The sequence below is a fragment of the Humulus lupulus genome, chromosome X (assembly GCF_963169125.1).
Source record: "Humulus lupulus chromosome X, drHumLupu1.1, whole genome shotgun sequence".
Lineage (NCBI taxonomy): Eukaryota > Viridiplantae > Streptophyta > Magnoliopsida > Rosales > Cannabaceae > Humulus > Humulus lupulus.
In genome coordinates, this window is record NC_084802.1 from 233,232,506 (window position 1) to 233,244,096 (window position 11,591).

An 11,591-nucleotide genomic window follows, 5' to 3' on the forward strand; every position below is an offset into this window, starting at 1 on the left:
ATAGTTTCGAACTCTTAACCTTGGAGCAAAGACTGAGGATGAGGAAAAGTGACTAAGCAAAAAAGATATAACCAAATCATTCACATTACATGCCATATAAGTACTTTTCGATTCATGGTTAAAGTAATATCCGACTTTGAAAAATAACGAGGTCGGAAGCGGATGATTTGAACAAACTGTGCATGAATGCATTGAGCTTCGAACCTAAATCCACAATATGTTTGTATGAATAAATAAACATAAATGATTCATCCATAAAAAATGTGCAAAATATTTCAAGCCAAGAAATGTAAAGCATATATAAGTAATATTTAAAGAAATTATATCAGCCCCATGGACATAAATTAAAATAGTTACAAAAATAAGGGGACGCAACCCCAATAAATGATTTCCCCGAGATCAGATTTAAGGAAGAGGAGTCTCCTTGGCCTTCTCAGCATCAGTAGCACCGGACCCCCCAGGACGAATAGCATGACTATCCTTCTGAGCAGCCTCTCGAGCAGCTTCACTTGCCTCAAGACGGGCATTCCACTGCTCAACATACTTGGCCTCGAGAGGGCCCAGGAAGCTGGTATCGAGGTCAGCATTATCAGCCCAAAGTTTGTACATGGCTTGGTCGACCGCTTTCTCCTTCTGCTCCTTATACTCGTCCAAGAGGCGGGCCTTCTCGCTCTCCATGATGTCGAAGGTGGCAGATTTCTCCTCTTCGAGCTTGGCATTGGCCTTCTCAAGACGAGTCTTCGCCTGTTCAAGCTCGGCATTCGTCTTCTCCAGCTCCTCGAGACGGGTCTTCATTTTTTCAAGTTCAGACTTCGAGTCCTTAAGTTCGTCAGCCATTTTAAGCTCGAGATCCTTCGACTTTTGGGCCAGAGACATGCTCGTGTGTACCTCGTTGGTCAACTTATAGTTAAGTTGTGCTGAGACGACAAGGGCCTGAAATACGAAGAACGAATTAGATCGCAAGTTGAGATACAAACATTTAAAGGAGAGTTGCGAAGGTTACCACGATAGTAAGTTCGATACTCTTATCATAAAGAGTATTGCAGTCTGAGGCCTTGTGCACGAGGTCCCAATGGTTGGCGCCGAAGCCTGAAAAGCTCTGACCCACTCGAGAGAGGACATCCGAGCTGAGCATAGCCCCTTGGGTCCCAGCAATGCCATCAAGCACGAACTCCTCAATATGAGGTCGGGCCGTCGGCAGCTGGACCTTGGAGACAGAAGGTTTCTTCGGGGGCCGACCGATTGTTATTTGAGTATCGGTTGGAGGAAGCGAGAGGGGCGCGGTCGAGCCAGACACATCAACCTGGACAGTCGGTTCCGCGGTTGTGCTCGCAGTAGTCTGGGTCGTTGGGGTCGTCTCGTGGCGTCTGGGGATCTTGGTTGGTCGGTCGGACCTCTGCGGTATTCTCGGACGTTTGCTCTTCTGAGCTTCGGCTCCCCCATCGCTAAAAAGCACAGCGTCGAGATCAGGATCCATGGCACCTGCGCAGTTCCAATCTAAGTTAGACAATGATAATAAGTTTGGAAAGAGAAAAGAAAACCAGGTAAAGAAAAGACCTAACTGGAACTCTTCCCCGAACTAGAGCTCGGGGACCATGAAATTCCCCCATCTTCAGAAGAAGCAGGGGGAGGACCTTCCCTATAGGTGGGTGATAACCTCGAAAGGTCCCTATAATCGTTGGTCCCGTACTGAACAGCTATCCCGTTCCACACCTCGTCCGTAGTATACATGGTGTCGTACTTCCCGAGCCCACTATCAAACCTATGAACACAGTCGTCTACCCAACTCCATATGTAGAAGTGGTATCTGTCCTGTGGGCATGAGACTAACCTATTGGGCTTATGCTTTAGTAGAGTGGGGGACCACATTCTCGAGGTATGGAGGGCTTTACCTTCATCCGAATCTGGGCTCGAGGCTTCATCATTGGCCTCGTTCCCCGACGGAGGACTCCTCCTACGGACTGGAAGTAGGGGCCTTGCCTCTCTCCTCGGAGGGAGGACGCCTGTGGGCATAGGCACCTACTCCATACTTTTTATTGGACCAGTCAGAGGTGGACTGGCCCTTCTCCAAAAGTCCGCACTTTCGGAGCCTATCCTCGTGTAAAAGGTATAAGAGAGACCTCCTGCCATGGGGGAGTTGGAGCGGGGTCTCTCTATGCTCCTTCATTGTCTCGTCAGGAGTGGGACGCTAAAAATTGGCTGAAAGACAAGACATATTTCTACTAAGTACGGATCTAAGAGCTAAAATCTCGAGCACAGAAATAAAGATAACGAGAATACTTACGAATCCGCCTGAACGAGTAGTGTCGAGACGGGGACAGACCGTCTGTCCAGAAGAAGGCCCTTTTGAAATCAGGTGGATGATTGGGAAGATCTTCAAAGACCTTCTTCTCCTTGGGATAGCTCGAGAGATAATAAAAGCCATCCCCTACCCTAGCTCGGGAGGGGTTACTTTTCAGACAAAAGAGATATAAAATCTCTTGAGGCGAAGGTCCTTTCCACCCCATCTCGTGGTATAAGGACCTCAGGGCAGACAGCACCCTGTAAGAATTGGTGTTGAGTTGGAACGGGGCCAACCCAACAAAATCCGTGAAGTCCTTGAAAAAAGACTTCAAGGGAAACAGTGCTCCCGCCCTCATGTGTTCCTGGCTCCACGCCGCGTACTTCAACTTGGCGTCATGGCCCCCAGGGGCGAAACAGCTTCGTTCATGGTCAGCCGGAGCTCAACACTTCAAGGAGCCTGACAGGTTGAGGCCGTGGAAAGCCAGGATTTCAGTTATCTAACTAGTTGTGGTAACCGAGCTCCAATAGTGCTCGGCCTCAAACATTTCTCTCCTCGGCTACGAGGAAGAAGGTTCCCCCATTAGTGAAAATTGGAGCTCTCCTGGATGGTATGCGATAGTGACCTTTAGTGCAAGGTCGAGGGGAATCGGCCTAGGTCCAGAATTGGATTCCGGATAGAGGGCCTCCCGAAGAACTCTCCTCTTCCCCTCTATGACCTCGTCTATCTGGCGGCGGTAATGAGCTCGAATATCCTCCTGCTCGCGCGCAAGCTCGTACTCCCTTATCCGACGTTGATTCTAGGTGAACAGCGATTCTGGGCTCGGGGTTTTTGGCTCATAAGGGATTGCCAGCAACGACCCCCACCGTCTTTCCAGATTCTGTGACATCTAGCGAGAAAGAAAAAATGGTGAGGGCCATGCATGCAAGAGTTGCGAGCTCGAAGTTACGAGCTCGGGGTTTAAGAACAAAACAAGCTATATATTAAGGCCCTTATTAAAGAGTCAGGACGTGCGTTCCACGAGAAAGGAAGGAGAGTGGATAATTTTTTGAAAATCCCGAAAATCAAGGGAAAAAAAAGTGGCAGTTAACCAGAAAAGGCAGCCTTGGGTTTCGTGCATTTGTCAAGGCCAATGTTTTTTACCCGAAATCTTGGTGTACAAGAAACGTCTCTTAAAATTTTAAAACCCAGAAAATAGGAATCTTGCTCAAACATCAAAACTGGATATGAACCAGTGATGTAAATTCTGTGTTGGGAGTCTAAAAAAGCACAAGAGCCTATCGGATAGAAACCTCCTATCATATTATGCTAAGGATGTAAACTAGTACATACACAGACACAGCAAGAACAGCATGAACAAAAACTAACAAAATGGAAAACAAAGATTGCATACTTACACAATAATGACGATTGCAAAGAGATTGTCGATTGAAGGAGAGGTTGCAAATAAGAACTCACGGACTCGAACAAACCAGGGTTTCTTTGTTTCTTTGGCTGAGAAAACATGCACAGGATAGAAACTTTATAGGAAGGTCTCTGGTTTCGTTTTTTTTTTCTTCTTTTCTTGCTTCTGGTGAACGAAAATAAAAAAGAAGATGGTGAGTGGGGTCTCGTATATATAGATGGAAAAAGGGGGATTAATCCGGGGCGTTGAATGAAATCCTTGCTAGATCCAACGGATGGGGATCAATGACAAGATGGCGCCGAAAAGGTGGCAGACGGATGATCATGGGCATGTTTCCAAGGCACTCAAGTACCAAAAATGAGCAATACCTGGCTGACGCGTGTCCATTTTCAAAAAGTGTATGACGGTATGGTTCCCGAGGAAAGTAGTTCAAAAGTTTCCTTCTCTTAGGATTCGAACAAATACTTTTGAGGGGGCAAGATGTTGTACCCAGTTTTCGAGCCATGTTAAATGTGACCTCGAAAGCTGGATTCGTGGCGAATGAACTCGTACAGTTTGAAGTATGCTCCAGGATTAAATATCGAGCTTGCAAAACTGAGACGATCTCGATTATGGTGACCTCGAAATATTTACGATCTCGAAAGGTAGTTTCCGAGATGCATCTATCTTCAGGAACGACCTCGGATCAGGGGTTCCGAGCCCTGACGCGCATACGATCTCGAAAGACATGTGACCTCGGGAGATGTCATTAGCTCGAGAGCTGATGAGAAATCTGAGGGACTAAGGCCTGAGAGAGACATGATTATGACTTTGAGTATCCACAAGAGACGCAGTCTGCATTTATTGTTGTAAATCCCATAATATCATGGGATATTATTTGGTTAGTTATACGCCCCCTGGTCTTCAGGGGACGTTTCCTTTTATATCTGATTATAGGCATTTAAAGCCATTTATTTTATTTACACAAAAGAGTAACTACCCAAAATATGTGGGATAGTATTCTGCAGCCTTCTCTATAAATAGAGGGGTCATGCGCCATTGTAATGGACCGAAATTCTGAACCTTGAGAGAAAACTCTGAAGAATTCATGCTTAAGAATTTTCAGAGATAATCTTGAGTTTAATAACAGAGACTCGTGGACTAGGCAGATTTAACTGCTGAACCACGTAAAAATCATGTGTTAGTATTGTCATATTTTAATTGGCCATTATCAGTTATTGTTTACGTGCTCTCCTTTCACTGTTGACGAAAAACGGCGTCAACAACAGCCGGTTGACTTGAACTAGCGATCTCCTCAATGTCTGATCACGGCTGGGATTTACTCGAGCTACTCGTCGTAGAAATCATATAAAGCTCCAAGGGTCGAATAGTCTTCATTATCTGTCTGCCAGCTAAAATGCAAACAAGACGATTAAGCTCGTGTTTTTGGGCACAACACAATGTAATTAAACATTAGGGTATTGACCAGGTTTTCTTTGTTAAACAAATTACAAAAATACACCAAGGCATTCATTGGACTTCAAAGCTTCTTGTAATCTTCATGGGCTTCGTCCTTTGTTGTGGCCCTTCTGGGATTGCACACTTAAACCCTAACCCTAGGTTATAAATGAGATGACCTAATTTCCAAAATTCAGATTTTAAGAAACTTTTGTTATTAAAATGATAATTTCATGAATTATCAATTAATAACTAAAGGAAAGTAGTTACCATTTATTAAATAATAATTTCATAAATTATTAATTAATAACTAATAGTTTCCAAAACAATTATTAAATTTTGGGAAAAAATAATTCATAATTGTTTTTATTTATAATAAATAGTTTCTTAAACTATTATTATAATTACAATTATTGGGATTATAATTATTCAAATTATGTTTTAATTAATAATTAATTAGTATATATAAACTAAATTTTGACTCCAATTAAGGTGTTAAAAAATTTACATTTCTCTAAATGAAAATTAATTATTAATTTTATTAGTAGTTTCTTAAACAAATATTTGATTTAAATAAATCAAATATTTCTCATTTAAAAAAGAATACTAATTATCTTGTTTGACAAACAAGGTATTTGACTAATTAAATAGTCAAATATTCCCAATAATAAAATTAAGAAAAATGAACAAATCGCTTTCTTAATTTTGAATCAAGACATAAATGTCTTGTTTCCTAAAATTAATAATTAACAAATAATTTAGTAATTAATAAATTAATTAAATAATTTAATTAATATAGTTAATTTTAGAAAATTTTAAAATTAATTAATTAATAAAATAATTAATTAATTTAAATTTAAATTTGATAACCATGACCAATTTTCCTATTTTTAAGAGGAGAATATTATCTTTTTGTTTCTTAAACAAAAAGATTGGTTATTTAACTAACAATCCAAATATTTCTCATACATATTATAATATCAAATATTAAAATATATTTTTTATTTAAATTAAATAATTAACAAAAAATCCTTCTTGCACAAATTGTAGTGCAACTAACGCATGGGACTTTGATCAATTAGTTGGTTCACACGGCAAGCTTTAAAAATTTGATTGATCAATTTAGATCAATTTAATAATTGATCATCCACTACTTTATGCACCTAATGGTGCTTGATTGCATTTACAACACTCACGCATATAATTTTTTTTAAAATGATTACAGTAATCATTCAACGTAATCTTTGGCGATTTTAGTTTTCAATCTAATAGAATCACATCTCATTCAAAAATATAATTTAAATTCTAAAAACTATAAATTTAAGGAATTACAAAGAACCTATACCCAATAAAACAATATGGGTGTACATTAAAACTAATTAAAAAATTAAGAACAAAACCAAAACGAAAGAGAACCATATAATTAATGATCAATTATATTCATCACATCCATAAAACATATTCAAAATATATAAGAAATAAGAACAGTGCTCTACGTGTTCATACATTCAAAATAAATACAGATTAGATTCTTGACACATGTTCTCAACCTGGTCTCTGGTACCAATTCTTGGTTTTTAATCATGTGATTAACAGTGCAGCGGAATGATGAGATAACATTTAAATTTAATAATAACAATTATTAAAACACGGGTTCGAATCACTCTAGGAAACATAACTAGAATGTGATATTTCTAATGCGACATAAATCTAAATAAAATAAAAAATTACAAATACATTTTCTAGATGTAGAACACTTGTAAATCGAATAGCGTCTTAGCCTCCTAACTCACCATCGCCCATACTGTGGCTCACTAAAAGAGAAGAAGCAAGTGGATGTTTATGCTATTTGGTAGGATAGACAAGAACACACTTTTGAATCTCAACAGATGAGAGAGTACTCTTCTTACAATACAGAGATAACAAAGTTCTCTATTTTTCACTCTTGGCAAATAATGTGAAATTGCATCAATTGTCTTCTACTCTCTTGATGTTATATTAATTTGTAAGATTAAAAATAATACTTTATTATTTTCAATTATTTTCTTTTAATACAAAAATCATACCTCTGTGTTATCAAGATAGTATGGGGACAGTATGAACTCATAGTTCTAAGCTCAAATTATTTAATAAATTTTACTAACTAGTAGTTTCATTAATTAATTTATTAACTATGAATTATTCTACTAGAAATTCATAGTTGAACTCTCAAAACTAAAATCTTATTATATTATTAGAAGCTATAACTATAAATTCGTCCATTGATTTAGTCATTACATGAGTTATGACCATCTACTAGTTGTTCATAATTAGAGCTAGGTCTTAATGTCTGTTAAACTCTCTAATTATGTTTTTATCAATTATTTCCATTGATCCTTTAATGAACATTATTGTATAAATTTAATTATAGAATAACATTTATGGTCTCTAACAAAAATTGAGCGCTCTATGTTCAAGCCCCGAATTGATACTAAAAGGAACAACTAATATGTTTTCGTTTAAGTAAAGAGCAGATTCCATATTTGTGAAGTATGTTCCGAGTAACTTGTATTTCTATGACTCCAAGATATCAGGAAATCGGTTGTAGGAATATTGAAGCTTACCTAATAAGTCAAAAGTCATAAAAGCACAAATAAGAGTTCATTACTTACTTCAGGATTGAGATCAAGTCTCAAATGACCATCGATTGATGAATGTTAAACTTCTATATTTTAACAGAGATAATAAGAAGTTATTTCTTTCATCATGTCCCAATCCAATACAATTTATATTGTAGGCGCCTCTATCTCTTTGAGTCGTTACACTCAACAATTCGGATAAACTGTTATGTCTTATACAGAAGATAGACCGTACTAAAAATCTTTATTAAATAAAGCTCACACTTTATTTAGAGATTATGGACAACTTTTATATTATTATCTTGAATTAAATCATCTTGTATTTTTATCATTATACATATTCTTAATTCAAGACCACATTAATAATATTGGATCTTTATGTTAAATGATATGTATAATTGTAAATCCTAAAATTGGCAAATTTTATAGAGATATATTTTTATTTAGAAGATGATTTTAAATTTCTTTTTATTGTAATTTTCGGAATTAATATCTTGGATTAATTTGTAATGTTTGCAAATAATTCCTTATTTAGTTTGATATTCTCACAATATGTTTATAAAAGGAATTTGTATGTTGGTGTTCTAAAGAAAATATTTTGTTCTTATTCGAATTCATTTATAGTATATTTATTGATTTTCGTGTTGCTCAAGATAATTAACTTCAGGGAATACAATATTTGAATGAATTAATTGTTATTTCTATCTTGAGAAATTTGATCGAACGCATGTATTAGCTATTCCGGCAAAATCCGTGTCTGTCGGATCATCTAAAAATAGGAAATCTTCATTAATCAAGAATATCTTCAAATATTCTTGCTTTTATTGGAGATTCTTTTTAAGCCTTTTTTATCATGAATTTGTCTCTATAAATAGGCTTCTAGGGCATTGAGAAAATGTGAATCCTTTGGTGAATAATTTGTGAGTGAATTGTAATATTCATGACAGTTCATAGTTTGTATTCAAGATCATTGTATTCGCGTGTTCTTGTAGTAAAATGAGTGTTTAGTTTTGTGGTGAGTCAATACCACATTCATGAGTGAATACAAGTTCTAATTTGAACACAATTCTCATAGTCTTTGGGAGAAGATTTTTATAAGCCTTGCATCGAGAGGATGCAAGAACTCGCTGGCCATTGAAGGGAGGTTAAGTGGTTAGGCATTTCAATCAAAATCAGATTAGTGAAGACAAGTACAACAAAGTTGCGGCAAATCTCAAGAGGGTGTCTTGTTTTGTTTAAGTCAATATTTTGTACTTGTGATTCTTTATTAATTGGTTTTATTCTTTGGGTGTGGCCCCAAGGAGTAGGTTATCCGAAAATGTTTTTGAAACTTGTAAAAATTCGTTGTGTTCTTTATTGTTTCTTCACTGCCTTTTTATTGTGTTCAGTTTATGTCGTGAAAAGTTCTTATTTTGTCTCAACAGGTCTGAAATTTGTTTCAACATTTAATTTGTTGGGAATTATGCCCTTAAAGCAATTGTAGTTGACAATAGTTTTAATGAAAAAAATTAATGAATTGAATTATTGTATATATGTAGATTATGTACTATATTATTGTTAATAATTTTAAGTAAACATCATTAAATTCCCAAGTTCATCTATGTGGTCTTAATCTCATATTGGTATGAGAGGATCGAGATTGAGATAATGAACTTAAATAGTTTGCAGTAAAATAAAGTTATGGAATTTTTAGATTAATTACTGCTAATACGGTCCACAAGTATTATGAATACATGTGACCTAGATCCGGGTTTACTAGTGTAGTATGACACTTTAGTGGAGGTACTTTGCATGGTGAGAGTATGTAGAACCGTACCATATGTGATTTACTAATACTTGTTTAAATATAGTTTCGTAGTATTATAAAACATATCAACTGATGATCATATACAAACTGATATTAATCCGGAAGTTACTATGAACTCCTATATATGTCATTTGATCCTTTGATTCATGCGTTACAGTTTGTCAGAATGGTCAAGCTAAGAACTATTGTTTTGGGGACTCAATGATGTATATGGCTGGGGACATAGCTTAATAGATATGGAATCTATACTTTCTTACATATTGAGTGGTTGTTCCCTATTGGGTTGACTTTTGGAACTAAAAATGTTATTGATGTCAAATTCATAATCAGATTATGAATTAACCTTCAGTAGTAAAGTTAATGGTACACTAGGAATTAAGATATAATTAAAAGGGTAAAACGCTAATTTTATTCCCACTTAATTATGAATCATCAGTAGAAGATTAATTTGTATGTAATGATTATATCAATGGACATTGTATGGTTACTGTTGACCACGATTTTGGTCAACGACGAGTAGACGTCAAAACTACAATAAACCTTCAAGAGAAAAAACGACACTGATAATTTTTATAGTGGTTCAGCCCCAATATGTTGGTAATAGCCTAATCCACTTAGAGTTGTGATTTATGGATCTACACTCAAGATCAGATGAACCTGTGTCAACTGAGTTTCTTAAGTGTAAATGAAAAGAATACAATATTTCTCTCAGAATACAAATACTCTCTCAGGAAAATCAGAATTCGAATCCTCTCAATGATGCCATGATCTCTTTATTTATAGGCTCAGGATCGTACAAACCGAAATCCCTCATAATCGGGATATTTCTGTTGCTCTCACGATATTTAATTAATAATAAAATTTAAAATACAACAATATGCGATTTCTTTGGGATAATATGAGAGATTCTCGCGTGGGTACGACTAATTCTAGTTGAAGTCCATACTGAAATCTCGCTACATAATGATGATCTCTCTAGTCGGCCAACTTCACTCCTTGAAGAGAGACTGGTCGGCCAAAGCACTTGACTGGTCGGCCAAGGCAGATGACCTGTAACAACCCCAAATTCGCTATTAAGGCTTAAGGGCCTGGAGTAGTGTGCCTGGAGGGCATAATGGGATTCTGTGTGTGACTTTTATGAATTTAATGCATGATTATGACTTATTGCACGTTATATGACTATTTGATTATTTGAGATGCATGACTATGTGAATTAGTATGCATGTAGACCTGATTGTCTTAGAATGAGCATGATTGTAATTTGGCCATTTTAGAGCACAACTGTGATAATTGTATTATGTGATCGTGCCATGTGAGTGTGATGTTATTATCAGGATGCACGCATCGAGACGGTCCTAGTGAGCCAGTTAGTCTAAAAGTCACAACGGGATGTTGTACCCGGCTCGGGAGGAGCCTAGGGGTACTTCGGGAATCTTATAAGTGAGTTGAGAATGAGTGGTTAGTTATTGGTAATTGGGTAACCTGGGTAACCATTTGTAACTGCTGTGAGTAACAAGTTTTAGATAGAAAATGGTAGAAATGAAATAGAAGTGAAAGGACTTAAGTGCCCTTGAAGGTTTAGTTAGGAAGGGTTATGAAGAAGGGGTAAAATGGTCTTTTGGCAAGGGTAATAGACAAATTGCAGCTGGGATTTAGGGGGGCACGGTTTGGGCATTGGGCATTTGAGTGTTTGATAAAATTAGAAGAGAAGAAAAAGATGAAGAAAGAAAGGTTAGGGCAAGAAGAAGAAGAAGAAGAGAAGGAGAAGTGGGAGTCTAGGAGGAGATCAAGGAAGCTTTGTGTGAATTCTCCATTTGAGGTAAGGGTTTTATACACATTTAAGTTTGGGTTCTGTTTTGATTTGAGGAATTTAAAGCCTAAGCTAAGCATTGTTAAGTTTTGGGTTGGTTGCTGAAATTAGAGATCAAAGGTGTGGATCTTGGGTGTGTTGATGTTTTGATCTTGATTCTAGTGTCTATAGGTTGATAGATTGTTCATATGAAGTTTGGATTTGAGTTTTGGGGTTTAGGTATTGGTTTGGGG